The sequence below is a fragment of the Aythya marila genome (assembly GCF_965140915.1).
Source record: "Aythya marila genome assembly, chromosome: 4".
NCBI classification, from domain to species: domain Eukaryota; kingdom Metazoa; phylum Chordata; class Aves; order Anseriformes; family Anatidae; genus Aythya; species Aythya marila.
Genome location: NC_139045.1, coordinates 47,924,680 through 47,939,395, shown reverse-complemented (window position 1 = coordinate 47,939,395; position 14,716 = coordinate 47,924,680). Strand labels below are relative to the sequence as shown.

Here is a 14,716-nt window from a genome sequence, read left to right as displayed (position 1 = left end):
GGATGTAGGGGGAGAGAACGTATGGGTAACATGAAACATATGTTTTATGGCAATTGTAGGAATGTATGAAACATCCTTGGGGTTGTTGAGGGTAAAGATTGAATGCATGGGAAGCGAGTGCTCAAGGTGGGCTGCAGAGGAACAAATGCAGTAAAGGGGAGGGAAAATGACATCTAATGGGACAGTCAAGTGGGCAGGTGCTCTGTAGGCATGTCTGACTGAGCCCTGGACTTGACCACCTCAGTCTGACCTAACTTCTCATCGATCTTATTGCAAACTGTCTCCTGCATGTGTGCGCTCTCTGTCCTGTGTGCACACACACTAGGGAGCTGCATGCTGGACCAGCCAGCGGGTAGGAGCAGGGTCTGACTGCCAGCTGCTGGGGTGGCACCAGGACCAGCAGCTGGGGGAGACTGGGATCTGGGCCTCAGGAGATGCAGTCTGAGTGCCTCCAACAGCAACCTCACGTCTGGTGGGCTGGGATAGGAGACATCCCCTGGATCACGAAGCGTACTGGCTTCAGCTACCTCTAGCAGCAACCAGTACTGAATTGGTTTTGTTCCTGTTTTGTGTTTCCTTAAGGGTAATAGACCACTCAATGTTATCATCAATGATATGCAAATCAATACTCATGAAACTAGCAGATATCACAATAATTAGTGTAAAACAGTCTTAATTATTTTCTCAAGAGGGCTATTCAAGAAAAATAAACATTTAATGTAACAAAACACAAGATAATATAGCTATGCACAAACGGTACTGACCTTCTCTAGACCATGACAGTGTGAAAAATAGTAACACTTAAAAAGATGTAGTAGAAAAGCAATACAATGAATGCTTCAATTCTGATGCTGTGGAAAAAGACTACTAGTAGTTTTGGAGTAGTAAACTAGTGCGTAAGAGTAGAGAAGTGATATGACTTCTGTGTATGACATTTGTTACTTCCCACAAAGGAAAGAGGGATTTGAATTCTGTGTAATGTGTCTTAGTCATGAACACTTCCTCCTGAAGACTATTCATACTGCAACACTTACATCCAGCCTTTCTTCCACCTACTTAATGTTGCTGAATTATGTTATCTTAGTATCCCATTGCATCTGATCTACTGCACATACATTATTTTGTTTCTTTGCCACACATTTTTGCACATTTTCAAGTAGGTAAAGTCAACAAGTCTACCTGACACGTAAAACAATTGTAAACTGATAACAGAATTACAATGTTTACACAGGGAAAAAGTAGTGAGGCCCCAGGGAAGAACTGCAAAAATTATTTGAAAATTAGAGAAAATGTTTTATAATAGAGTAATTAAGGTACTTAAGGTAACTGAGAGGTGACTTGATTATGGCACATAACTGCCAGGAAATATCATCAGGTAGTAATACACTCTTCCAATCTAAAAAAAAAATAGCATTACAAAAGCCATCATCTGTGAACGTGAACTAAGCAAAGCTGTAATCAGATGTACGATTAGATTTCTACTAGTGTTGATGATAAACTGTTGGAAAAACTGGATGCTTCATGAAGTAGGAGACTTGTGAAACATGAGTAACTGGGCTTCCTAGAAAAGTAGAGACAGAATTATTTAGGTTGTGACATACACAAAGGTGAGATCGGATACAGACTGGTGTCTAAAGACTATGTCATAAAATATTTCTAAGGGTGTTTTAAAGGTGAACTTATTTAGGAGTGCTGATAGACACTAAGCTTACATGGACCTCCAACAAGAGTTGATGATAGACTTAGAGGTGACTTGCAAAGGATTTTGTTTTGAAATAGAACTCTTCTCTCTCTTTTTTTTTTTTTTTTTTTTTGGGGGGGGGGGGACGCGGGGGGAGCTTTTAAGTTGAGAATAGGGAATCACATGATAAATGATGTTACAAATTGTGCTCTGTATGAAACAATCCAATCCTAGGTTTCTGGTACAGTCTCTTGGCTAGCGCAGCTATCATCAACTCTCACATTTGAACAGAAGCCCAGGACTTGTGATACTATAACAAAATACTCATGGTGTTCTGATGTTAAAAGGATATTAGCTAAACCTCTCAGTTTTTCAGTTCTTTCCTTTCAACTCTTGTATCTCCATTATTTCTCCAACTGACAAACCCATCAGTCGGTGGCTTCCACAGAAAACCAGTTTCTAAACCTCAAATGCTGTAGATTTGCATTGCAGATGCAGTTCACTTTTGTCAGATAATGACCCTTCCAAGCTAAGATAATTTTCAGTCCTTACTTATATTTGATACAATTTCCACTACTGTTATTCAAAACATGTTTAGAAATATTGTTGATCTCATTGTAAGGGCTGTGCAGTCTGAGAGAATTTTACCAAAATGTATATTATTCTAATATACATTCTGGATATTAACCTATTTTAGAGAAAAGTTATAAACCTGACAAGTGTCAGGAAAGTCTCCAAATTCCAATCTGGTCATGGAACCATTCGTTTTACGCCAGCCAAGGACCTCTGGTAGGACTGAGTGATCCCTCAATTTAAATTGGCATTTGTCACCGACACTGGCAGTGTCCAGAAGCATTCTGTTCATTAAATTTCTCCTTGGAAATCTGCTGAAAGTGAGCTCAATCGTTAATCTGTTCACAAAAAATCAAACATTATTCTGGGTTCTACTTGATGATTTTTGTATGTATAGGTATCATCAATATTATCACACATAAAAATTAAAAACTTTCAGAGAAGCGTTGAGGATTTCAAGGATTTATGATGATTATCAAAGACTCTTAGGTACATCGATGAAAATAACTGAATCATTTTGCCAGTAAAGGAGCTGAAGACAATTAACTTTCTGTCAGCTGCAGTACAGAGAAACTGCTGTGCACTGGGTGTCTCTTGATAGTTTTTGTTATGGAATTCAAGGGCTTTTAAAGCGACAGCAGCTCAGCAACATTTATTCATCTACAGTTCAGAACATGCATTTGCATAAATTGTATTGGGTCTTATGGCAAAGGAAAAATACCTGTGGATCAGACATAGAGACTTTTTCCCTCAGAAGGTAAATTCTTAATTAACCTCACAGATGGAACAGAAGCAGTGGAAGGTCTGACGCTAGCCCACTGGTCTCAGTGCAGTTCTTTCTGCTTTACAGTGGGGTATGTAGAGATTCAGGTGCTGTATGCACAGGAGCAATTCACAGGAATCGAGACATTAGGCTTCATTTCTTCTCAGTACTTGGGGGCCTAAGGGAACCATGTGAGTATAACGAGAACAAAGACCCTAGATAATTCTGAGGTGCTTCAATATCTCCTTTCCAGAAGGTTTATTTGTTTTATTAAAGTAGATACGCTATGTAATTTAGTTGATAATAGTGGCACTGAGCCCTGAAATTAAGCAGCAGGGCTAAGGGAGGGCTTTGAGGCAAAACATTTTTCATGCTTGTAAGTAGACATCAGAAACGCCCTCTTCCTTTGAAATCTCTTAAGGATTGCCATCTAAAAGGGAATTTTATATAACTGACTAGAATATTGGGTATTTTCAAAGCTCATGTGGGAGAATTGCAGTAATGTAAGAACCACTAACTTTAATATTCTTGTATCTGTAATTATTGTGCAAGAATCACCTCTTCCCCTGAGCAGGCAGCAGTAATCATGATGTACCCCTTAGAAATAAATCAAAAGGTTTCTTAGTGAATATCACCTGCAGCAGTGGGTCTAATGACTCATTTTCACAATATTCTTATTGTCTTCTTGTAATATCATTTCTACTTTCCAGAACAGTGAAGATAAGTCATGGAGGAATTGTCCCCTAATCATGTGAACAGCCACTCACACAGCTGCTTAACAAGGATTTTAGCAGGAGATGCTTATTCACTGTGACGTTTCACCCAATAAACTGGGATTCTGCAAAACGTACACACATGAAAATCTTCATGCACGTGGGTTGCTTCACTTGCACAGTAACTATTATTCAACAATTAGAGAGCCAAGATCACGAATGAAACTTTATATTCCTTTAAAGTTTGTAGTTTTTTTCCTCAGGGTGGGTAGTGTTGACTTCAGGGGTTTTGAAGAGGAACAGAGAGTAAATCTAAACGTTCAAAGTTTAATTCTACTCCTTCCTTAATATCTTCAAGTACAAAAAGCAGCAAAGTATCTGTTGATCTATTTTGACTTTGGAATATAGTGTTTTTCTCTAAATGCAGCATTGTGTCCATATAGTAGGACTGCAATACATTTATCAGGAGCGTAGAGTGATGTCTCAGAGAGTGGAAATGAATCTGATGCTTCCTACCCACTTCTTGAATGAAGGCGTTCTGAAGCCTGCCATAGTGTTTCATTTCAATCTGCGAGTTCCCTCCCTTTGACTGGGAGTCTTTTCTTGGATCAGTGGGAGGAAACACAGTACTGTGTGACATACACATTTCTGAGAGAGGTCATGAGAGCCTACTATCTGTGTATGAGTGAGTCTAGACACAAGCTGAAATGGGAGCTGAATCCCATAAGGTAGCCCGAGGCCATTTATATTTTTTGTCAAAGAACCTATACGTCAGAAACGTGTGACAGGAGGGAGCTGGGATGACATGATGTGTTATAACTGATTGTTATTCATTGGTAGATTGGCTTGCAGTGTATCTGTGAAAGTGCTTAAGCTGAGATAATTATTACAGGAATACAGCTGTTGTTCTGCTTTGCTTCAAGGTACAGCTCATCTGGAGCAGAGCAGATGCTTTCAGCTGGAGCAAAGCCTGAGCTGTGAGGTACAGCTGGATGCTAGCTGGCTCCATGCTAGTCAGACATCTTCTCAAAGCCAGGAGGTGTAAAACAGAGACACAAAGATGTCTTAAAACGAGCTCAGCTTGGCTCCAGTTGAGACCCTGTTGCCCCTGGGTTTCTTTACATTTTTAAAGACTGGAGAAAGTGCAGGTAAGGGACTAGGTGAGCACTGAGGCTCAAATACACAGCTGTTATATGTTTTTCTTGCTGCTTGTCTTGAGCATTGCCAAGTTTTCTTCAGGACTTTCACTAAACCCCTAGGGTATGTTGTAAACAAACCTTTGATAATAACCTGTTAGTAACTCCCAGCCAAATTCCAAAGGGAGAGAACCACAGGATTTCTTAAAATCAAAATAGTGCACAGAGAACAGGATGAAATATTGTAAAAAGCCTTTTGAATACTATAAAGAACTTTCAGATAAAATCCACAGCCAAACTGGCATCTTTCCTGCTATGACATATTTTCATAAAAGAATTGAATTGTAGTCTTCATTGCTAGTAAGATTTCAGCAGATCATCAGTTGCCAGGAAACAGGAATGTATAGCTTATACCTGAGGTATGGTATAGATCTGAGACCTAGCTCCTCATTACCTCCTGTATTTATAGCTTTCTTTACCTCATCATTCTCTAACTGAGTTTCAGAGGATTTGGGGGTACAGCCTGTTGAGACCCCTCCCCTCAGTTTCAGAAACAGTTGATGCATTTATTTAGTAGTTGTCATAATTCCTATCAAGAAGTTTTTGGTGTCCCTAAATAAGGCCATGCTGATCAATGCTGGTATGCAAAGACATGAAATATTGCAGTTAAAATCTTTTCGCTGCTTCACTCCTGTGAAAATGTAGGCTATCAAGGAAAATTAGTCAGATTAGGAATTCTAACTGCTTTGGTTGAGGCAAGGCAAAGAAAATATTGGCTTGAATGGCAGATGATGAATAAGATATGATTTTCTCTTCTGTTTAAGGAAAAATAAAACATTACTCCCATTAGCCCATCAGTTCCAGGTTAGTCTCATAAAAAGGTCTAAGGACTTCCATTTATTCTGCAGTTAATTACATATTTATGTTCAAATCTTTTGGAAATTAAGAAAAAAACTAAAAAGCAAAAGGATTTATCAGGAATGTCGGTTTCTGCTCAGAGCATCTTCATCACAGTTTTTAGAATTAGATTACTTTCTCTCATGCCAAATCAATCAGGAAAGAATGAAAAAAAAAATCAAAATGAGTTTGAAAAGATTTTTCATTTGAATTAGCCAGCAAGATCCTTTAAATAGCAAACCCCACACTACGTTTTTTTCTGAACTTCTTTTCATGGAACCCAATTATGTTAGATTTAAATAGCCTTCATACAATAGCTTTTTACGTTTTGAAGTACTACCAGACCAGTCAGAAACAGACAATATAATTAGCATTTTTTATTCCCTGGACTCTTAGTAAGGCTGTTACTAGCTTTGATAACATCATGGAGAATGACTCAGGTACACTGTTAGATAATTTTCCCTTGTAATTATATGCATAATTTCTAGTATAAAATAAGGCAGATGATTAATGCTTCCTATTCTATTTTAAATATTTTAATATTATTATTAACCCTTTCAAATACTTTTACAGAAATGACAAAAATGAGACTAAATTATAGAACTTGAATTGCTGGATATCCATTGTAAAAAGGTGTATCTTTATCTAAGAAGCTCTAGTCAGCTTTAAGGAAGGGGAATTTTATGTAACAGAGCAAAACGAGAAATTTAGACTAATCCTCTGGCAGAGAGTGGTGTGAAATCAAGACAGAAGGCAATGTCCCTTAACAAATTGACTGGCTAAGAATACAGAGGGGTTCCTTCCTTGAGACAGATGTAGATGTCACAGTGCTCAGCACTGAAAGTCCCACTCTTTCAGACATTCATCTGTCTGATGGCATTAATAGTTCAGCCTCTGCCAAAGCTCATACATATGGTGAGATTTAAGCACATGAGAATGGCATTTGTATAAGATAGCACACATTAATTGTCTGGAGGATTTGAATTATGGGTTGTGTGGTTTCAGAAAAAGATTCTACCTTTCCTCAGGAGTTAGTTCTCCAAATATGAACTATTTGGCACTTTATCTGCACGCAACTCCTGGAAAAGCCTATTCCCTTAAAGGAATCAGAAATTCGGGGATTCAATAAAGCTGATTTTCAGTGCTCTTCTTAGCCCAGGGAGCTGCAAAGAAAGTGTCACGGATGTCTATAGAGCCTTCTGAGACTCAGAACAAAGTTACCTAGATGAGGATTTAAGTGAGCTAACTCAAGTGTTGTATGTGGTATACCTCTAAATGTGGATGTCTTTGGTAAGTCAGTTAAGACCCTTGTATTGAAATTCTACTCAAGACGGTCAGAAAATAAGTTAGATGTTGATGTCAGAGCCATAATGGACTTGCAAATATATCAACAGGCAGGCAAGGCAGAAACAAATGGCTTGGATCCCAACAGCAGTGACAGTTCCTGAAAATGTGCCTTTGTGCATTTGTGGTAGGAGGCAGGGGCTGAAAAAAAGCATTGTGAGACAGTATAACAAGAGGTTATCCCTCGGAAAACAAGAGAGGGAGAGGAAGTTAGAACAGTCAGAGCCTAAAACCAGGCATTTTTATCTACAAGTGCAACTGAAGTTGCTTCTGTTTCCAGAAATGTTTCTGAAAACTCCTAAAGAAATGTGGGAACTTGCTAAAAGTTGAGAAAACTCACACACTGTTTTCTTGTTTTTCACTGATGCCTTTATATTTAACGAAGGTAGCTGTCTATGTTGAAATTGCTCTTGCATCTACAGATAGCTTTATAGGTGGCATCTTTATCATTAAACTGCTTTGAACAATAATGACCAAAGAAGTGATATTTCCCCAGATACCTCTTCTTCATAAACAGAAAAATCTGTTGGTCACATTTTTTCCTTTCCAACAAAAGAATGGGGTAAGCTTGCTACGCCAACAGTAATGACAGCAAAGACTGTCTTGCAGGTCAGGCAGCAGCATCCTTCTTATGGACTAGAAAAATAACCTTTGTCTAGGTGTTATGGTTGTTAGATCTTCTTATTTCAGATGGTCCTTCATAAGAAGTGTGTACGTACTGCCATAAGGTTTTCTTAAAGAGCAGAACCAGCTCTCCTGGATCTTTAAAGAGGCATGTTTTCCAAAGCCATATATTTTAGTTTATCTTGAGGTTTTAAAAGGATTTCTGTGGATCTGAGGGACAAATCAGTCAGAGATAACAAAGCGAGCCTTCATGTGTTACTATAAATGGTTTATGAACCTGAGGTTTTCATGGCACATTAAAAATTCATATGAACATTAAATTTAAAATTTAAGTATCTGAACTAGCTAAAAACACTTTTTAAAGCTTGTAAACAGGCAGATATATGTCTCTCTACCTAGCAAGGGCGACTTGGGACTTGTGTCCAGATCATCAGTTGTAATATATAGTCAACTCGGAGTCTAAATTTGGTCCTTGGATAAATACCTTGATCTCTCCTTTTAATCATCCAAAGACAGAGCATGCCAGCAATTTATGTTCACTTTCAAATAGCTTGCTTTTTCCTTACTTAAACTAAATTTCTCCAGGCAGGTTTGGACTGATGGCCAGTAACAAGTTAGTCAACTAGAAAGCACTACTGAATATTAGTGGTGGTGAAATTGGACTCTTTGCTATTTTCCAGGTTTTGAAAGAAGTATCACGCAGTTGTCTTGTCCTTGATCATCTCTTTTAGTCAAATCACATTGTTTTGGTGGGGCTATATTCCTCTAACCTGACCAGGCTGCTGAGTGTTATGCATGTGTTCCAATTTAGTCCAGTAAAATAGCCTGTTAGCAGACAGCATTAGGCAATCCTGGAAGGCAAGTCATCCCAACTTTTTTAGAATGGGACTAACTGCCTTGTGGAGCTGTCTGTCTGTCTGACTCTTTATCTCTTTTCTTTCTGTAAGATGACCATGCTTTAGGTACCAAATGAACCGAGACAAATCCATGAGAGAGATCTTTTTTTTTTTATTTTTATTTTTTTCCCCACAGAGCAATAGAATAAGAATTTATAAAGTCTTTCTTTTGTATATTAACAAAATGTTGGTGATTAAACTGCTAGGGAAAGAATCTGCTAGTATTCTGTTAACGTTTCAATAAGTTAAAGTTATTGACAATAGAACTAGACAGAAGGCTCCATTCATCGTTTAAAACGTCTATCAAGATGGCAAATCAGATATCTTTTGATATGTGCTTATTGGATTTAGTTTGCTGAAATCACTTCTCTGAAGTTCCTGGAATGAGAAGGCTAATAAACTGAAATGCTTTGATGTTGCCAAAAGGAACAGCTCTTTAAGCATTAGCTTCGAGAATTTAGGTGGGATGGAATAAAAGACAAAGGGTTATATTTTCTTTATTGTACTTAAATTTGGAATTCTAGGGAGAGAGTCTTCCAATAAAGAGGTGTTGCAGTTTTGAAAAGCTGAGAGAAAGAAAAATGAAAATATCTACAAACAAGGCTTTCCTACAAAAGAGAGAAAGCACTAATTGATATATGTGTAATATAAATGTATATGTTTTAAATGCTCTCTGACAGACTTTGTACAAAATGTCAAATATTCAAAGATTTTAAAGTTATTTGTTTACCTGATTCCAGGTGGTAAGGAGTTGCTCCTTGTTGCAGAAGTGAGCATAATCATCATAAGTATGTGCATAAGTAGAAAGGAATGCACCCAGTTCTGTAATATAATTTTATACTTCATGGCTTGTCCTTGGCAGCCTGCTGATTTAAGGCATCCTCTGCTATGAAGGTGCAGTTTGTGCAAGAGGAAGATGCAGACAGATGGCGGTGTCAGATATTGTGCCTTGGAGAAGATGCTGTGGGTGTTACAGGACTGGTAGTTCTCCTCCTAGCTTATGAACTTGTGCTTTTCCTCTGTTGGCTTCCTCCCCATGGATCCCTGTTATCTCTGACAGGAGGCTCAGTTAGATGTGAGCACTTTCACTTACTTTTCCTTTGTGGAAGCAAGGGTAATCAGTGAAGCAGCACAACAGTAGCATATTACTGGCCAAACAGTGACCAGGTGGATAAAACTTCCTGGCAGCTAAAATCAAAATTTGCTGGCTGTATCTTCCAGTATGAAGATGTTATAAAGGTTACAGTGTTGATTAGAAAGGCATCTCCATGGTGAAAATCTTGTCCCTATCTTTCCTTATCTTTCATATCCTACAAAATTGGCAGTCTTGATCTGAGAATGACACCGCTCTCAGGCAATCAGTAATCGCCTGTCAGGATAATGGTCGCTAAGAGCAGAAAATGTTGCATGGAGAATATGCCCACCATCCTCCCAAAAGCGTTTGTGTTTCAGACCAGTAATATTCTCCCTGAGTGAAGCAATTACTCTCAGAACCTGCTGCATTTTCTACTTGGAGTCCTGAAAATCCTCAGAAGTGAAACAGAAAACTCCTGGGGCTTGGACATGTAGTGAAGAAACCTGTTTCCATTTCCTTGTGAATATTCACCTCAGAAAGAAGCTGCCTTCATTCAGACCAACCATTCAGTCATTTTGTGATCACAGGATGATCCTATGATCTTGACAACTAATCTCCTGAAAGGTTCGTTTGCATGCTCTTCCTCCGCAAGAGACCCACTTTATTGCAAGACTCCTGAATAAGGTCACCCATGCTCATGGAAAGGCTTTAGAGTCTTTAGTATATGTTTAAAAGGGGTGAAACGCCAAACCTTCCAGTCACAGTGTTGAATCCAGCTGCTACATCAAGTAGGCAATTGGGCTGGGATGTCCACTAAACTCATCTCGAGCATCAGGTATGAGATTGGGGTGCAAGGGCACAGCAAAATAGGCAAGGGACTTTGACAGATGCTATACCCCTCATACTAATCATATGCTTCAGAAGTGGTTCAGATGCTTAGATGATGAGTACAGGTTGAGAATCTGTTTAGAACAGGAAAACAGTGAAATGAACGAGCAAGGCATATAAAAAACAAAAACATTTTATTTGCAACAATACCAAACAGAAACTAGGCAAAATATCGTGTCTCTGGGAGAAGAGAACTGATAATTTCTGATGAATGTGTTTCCATTATTATAAATGAACAAAGGCTTTAAAGCAAACTGTGCAGAAGTACAAGTGAACTAATAATGCTGCAGTAGAGATGGCTACAGTTGTGTTAAAACCCAACAAAATCATGCTTCTACAAGTATTTAAAATTAATTTATATGTAGTATATTGAACAAAGCAAGTCAAGTTTCTAGTTGGGTGTAAGTATTTATTAAAGCAGTGGAAAAATCTCAATGGGCAACTCACGTTAGTTTGCGTGTGCAAACTTGGAGGTGGAGTCTGTTCTTGAGATTCTTACTTGGAATCAACAAAGAAAACCTTATTTATTTTTTTTTTTCATGAAAGGATAGGGCTCATAAATCTAAGCATTCTTGTATTTTGTCACCTGATCTGCTTTCTGAACTCCAACTAAACAGGTCTGAGTAAATCTCATATTGCCTAAAGAGATCTTAGGCACTCAACTGATGGTAGCAGGGCTCAGTCCAGTGGTCTAAGTTTAGTGGTCTAACTTTAATGCCATTTGTGATGACCTTGGGGATCCTGCCACAAGCTGCTGCTGTACAGTTCCTGCATTGTATTTTCCAGTCTTGTGGGGATATTTCAGGTACACAGGTCCCACTGTGCAGCCACCTGCATGGAGATTTCTTAATCTGTGAGGAAATACTTGTAGTGCAATTCGTGTAACTAAACATATCGTCAAACAGATGTCTCGGCATCATCAATATGTCTGATTTAGGCGGAAACTGTTTAATTGTCCACGTGTACAAGCAGGGATGTGCTTATCAAGTTCTAAAAAACTTCCCTGTGGGTGCAGAACTAGTGCACAGCCACATGGCAGGTATGACTGCCAGTAGTTAAACTGGTAGAAGCAAACCAAACGCTTTTTGTGTAAGCATATCCAGAGGAGGTAAATGGTGCATTCACTATTCAAACAGTGATGAAATAGCTGTGAAGATGGTGAATGGTACATGATCATCATGGTATACAAACAGAAACACTTTCTATCTGTATTAAAAAATGAAACTGGAGTTTTCTTCTTGCTACGCTGTTCTTCTATGCACAAAGCAACGTCTTTAATCTATCGCCATTTTCTCCTCCTGTTTTTCAACTAACTCATTGCTTTCCATAAGTGAGCAGCTCTCAGAGCTTTTTACCTCTCTTTAAGGCCATTAGCAATTGCCTCAGTAATATCTGCTGCATCTGGAAAGAAAATTCTATTTTATAACAAGACCTACGTGGCTTTAGTTTGTGAGGGGTGGGCATGCCTGAGCTCAGACTGAATCAGAGAAACAGGGCATAGGAATCTTTTTAAGTAAATAGGACCTAGCTCTACGTCTATACTGGCAATGAAAAAAATAAATAAAATCAAGGACCTGGGCTCAACCACTATGTTCCAATTGTCCAAACTGTTTAGGTGTTTGCATACTTTCTGCAATACTTTGGTGGATAATGGTTAGGATTTCACAGAATCATCATAGGGTCATTAAGGTTGGAATGTAGCACAGCAGATGACAGTCCTCTAACTTCTGTTCCTCCTGATACAGATCAGTCATTTCCCTTCAGATCTTTCTCACAATTCCTGTCAAAATATAGAGGTGCTAAAGTAAAGCATCCTAGTGCCCAAGAAAAATATTTTAGACATCGGTTTGGTTCGAAGATTTCTGGGGGACTACATTTTAACCACGTCTTTCTTTTCCTCATGCCAGGTGCCTATCCTGTCAATGGTCATTCTCTCCAGGCCTAGAAGCTCCAAGTGAGATCCACAGAGAATCATGTTAACTTCCCCTCCCGTCCGGTGGCATTGAGTGTAACAACATTTTGCTTCCAAAAGAGACATCTAAAAGTCTTTGGAAAGTGAGCTGTATGGGTAAGTCTAAAATGGCTGACAATTTGAATGTCTATTAAAATTCTGTTATGCATTTTGGGGGATCGTACTGGTGTTATGAACTAATAGAGACACCGGAAAGTGAACTTACAACTTTAGTGAAATAAGGGAGGTAAGTTTTCAAGGTCCGTATCTAGAATATAGACTGGGGTGTGTTATCATGGTGTTTACACCTGGAATATACACACATGAAGTTAACACAATACTTCTTTCCTAGCTGTCATGCAGTTTGGACAGGAAGGTCTAACTGGGGTGCGTTGTATATATTTTCTGCTTCTTGATGATCAGAAGGAATTCAGTGAGACTAACACCCCTACCACCACTGAAACACATTGATGGATGGGACAACAGAGCCTAATGCACTGGGTTGACATGAGCATTTTGGTTTGTTTGTTCCTGACATCTTTCAGTGGTGTCCACTGTGTAGCTGTATGTTGCTACTGCCAGCATGACATATTTGCTCTGGCTCTTAGGGAGCCAGGAGGGACTGATGGGATCTAAGGACACATGAACCTTTTGCACAGCTGTAGGGATATTTGCAATATTTTCATTAAAGCCTTGTCATTTCTGTGTGCAAGCAGTGCCATAATCATCAGGGGAAAGCAGTACTTCCAGAAGTCTCTGCATCAGTTCTGGGTTCTGGATGATACCTGGCTAGGCAGGCACAAGCTGCTGCGGGCACTCCTCAACTCCAAAATTACATGAACCCAAAACAAATACTGTATGTCATCTCTCTGGCAATAGATGTGCAGCCCTAGACAACTAAATCAAGCCCTAAAATGACTGTGGAACTGCACTGGAGATCAGGTCTGTTGTTATTGTAGACTTAAAATGACCAGTTTCAAAAGATAGATGCAGCACAATACAGTCAGCAATATCTACTGTGTGCACAATGTAATCCTGCTAGAGTTAGTTACGGTGTCTCCTTAAAACCTCAGTGATTTTAGTATGTATTGGCTAAAATGATTCTGTAGAACAATTTCCAAATCCACCATAGATGAACTAGCATATGTTCATCATATGTGATATTTTCTTGAGGAGGATAAAATCTTTTGCTTATCAAAACAATAGAATTATTCTTGAGTGCTTGTAAAAAAGCTATTTACTTTTTGCAGACAGAATTTTCTTAAAATTGGCCCAGATGGCAGGTCTGTCTATCCCACAGAAATTTTCATAGTCTATGTAAAGTCCTTCCAAATTCAGGAAAAGTTTTATATTTGTATATGGATATCCAACCTTAAAGTTTATGTACAGTAAAAGAAACGAGAACTGAGTTTTGAGAAAAAAAATAGCTTAAGTCCTTGCTATGTTCTTGCCTTGAATCTTGTTTCCATTGCATTAATATTAAGAGGCACATATGCAGCTTTTGTCCATAAGATTCAAATGGTCGATAATCTAAGTTGTCTAATTCCTATCAAAAAATTGTTATATTTTCCTGTTGGAGTGTCCCCATGAAGACCAAAGAATTACATCCTTGGCAGTAAGGAGGCAAGTATTTTTTGCATACAGCAGCAGAGGATTACTTGATGTACCAGGCTGGAGTGGTGATCCATTGTGGCTAATACCATTCTCATAATCACCACAATTTTCTAAATGAAGCAGAAGTAGTAATACAGCTACAGTTGGTGTGATGTCACAGACAACACAGAAAACCTGCTTTAATTTAATCTTAGGAATTTGTTTGCCTTGTCAGGTCAGTTTACCAAAGATTGTTTCATAATTTACCCTCAGCAACTCCAGTGTTTGCTACCAAATAGTTTTTAAGACAAACATCCACTGCTTATTTTTTTCTCAGTGGATAGTAAAATGAAAACAGACAAATTAGGTAACTTATAAAACACCATCTTTGTTCCCAGTGGTGCATTTGAACAATAAAATTCCTCATAAATGCCATATTGACAGCTTACCAGAAAAGACTTTATTTCTGTCCTGTATAATAGATAAGCAACGTTCAAAAACACTTGTTGATGGTTCTATTTCTGCAGTGTTTCAATCTTCCTCAATCTACTAAAATCACACGACAGCTGAGCCATATACACC

At 38.6% G+C, this 14,716-nt stretch overlaps 1 protein-coding gene across 2 annotated transcripts in view; it reads left to right on the top strand.

Moving 5' to 3' along the window:
• Positions 1-14,716, top strand: part of TRMT9B (tRNA methyltransferase 9B (putative)) — a 112,612-nt gene that overhangs the window by 65,437 nt on the left and 32,459 nt on the right. The window contains exon 2 of one of the 2 annotated variants that reach the window (XM_082758704.1): positions 12,498-12,658. The gene's annotated coding sequence lies outside the window, so the exon portion shown is untranslated. Of the gene's footprint in view, positions 1-12,497; positions 12,659-14,716 lie in introns of those variants that run through there. The other variant, XM_082758705.1, reaches the window with a different exon arrangement.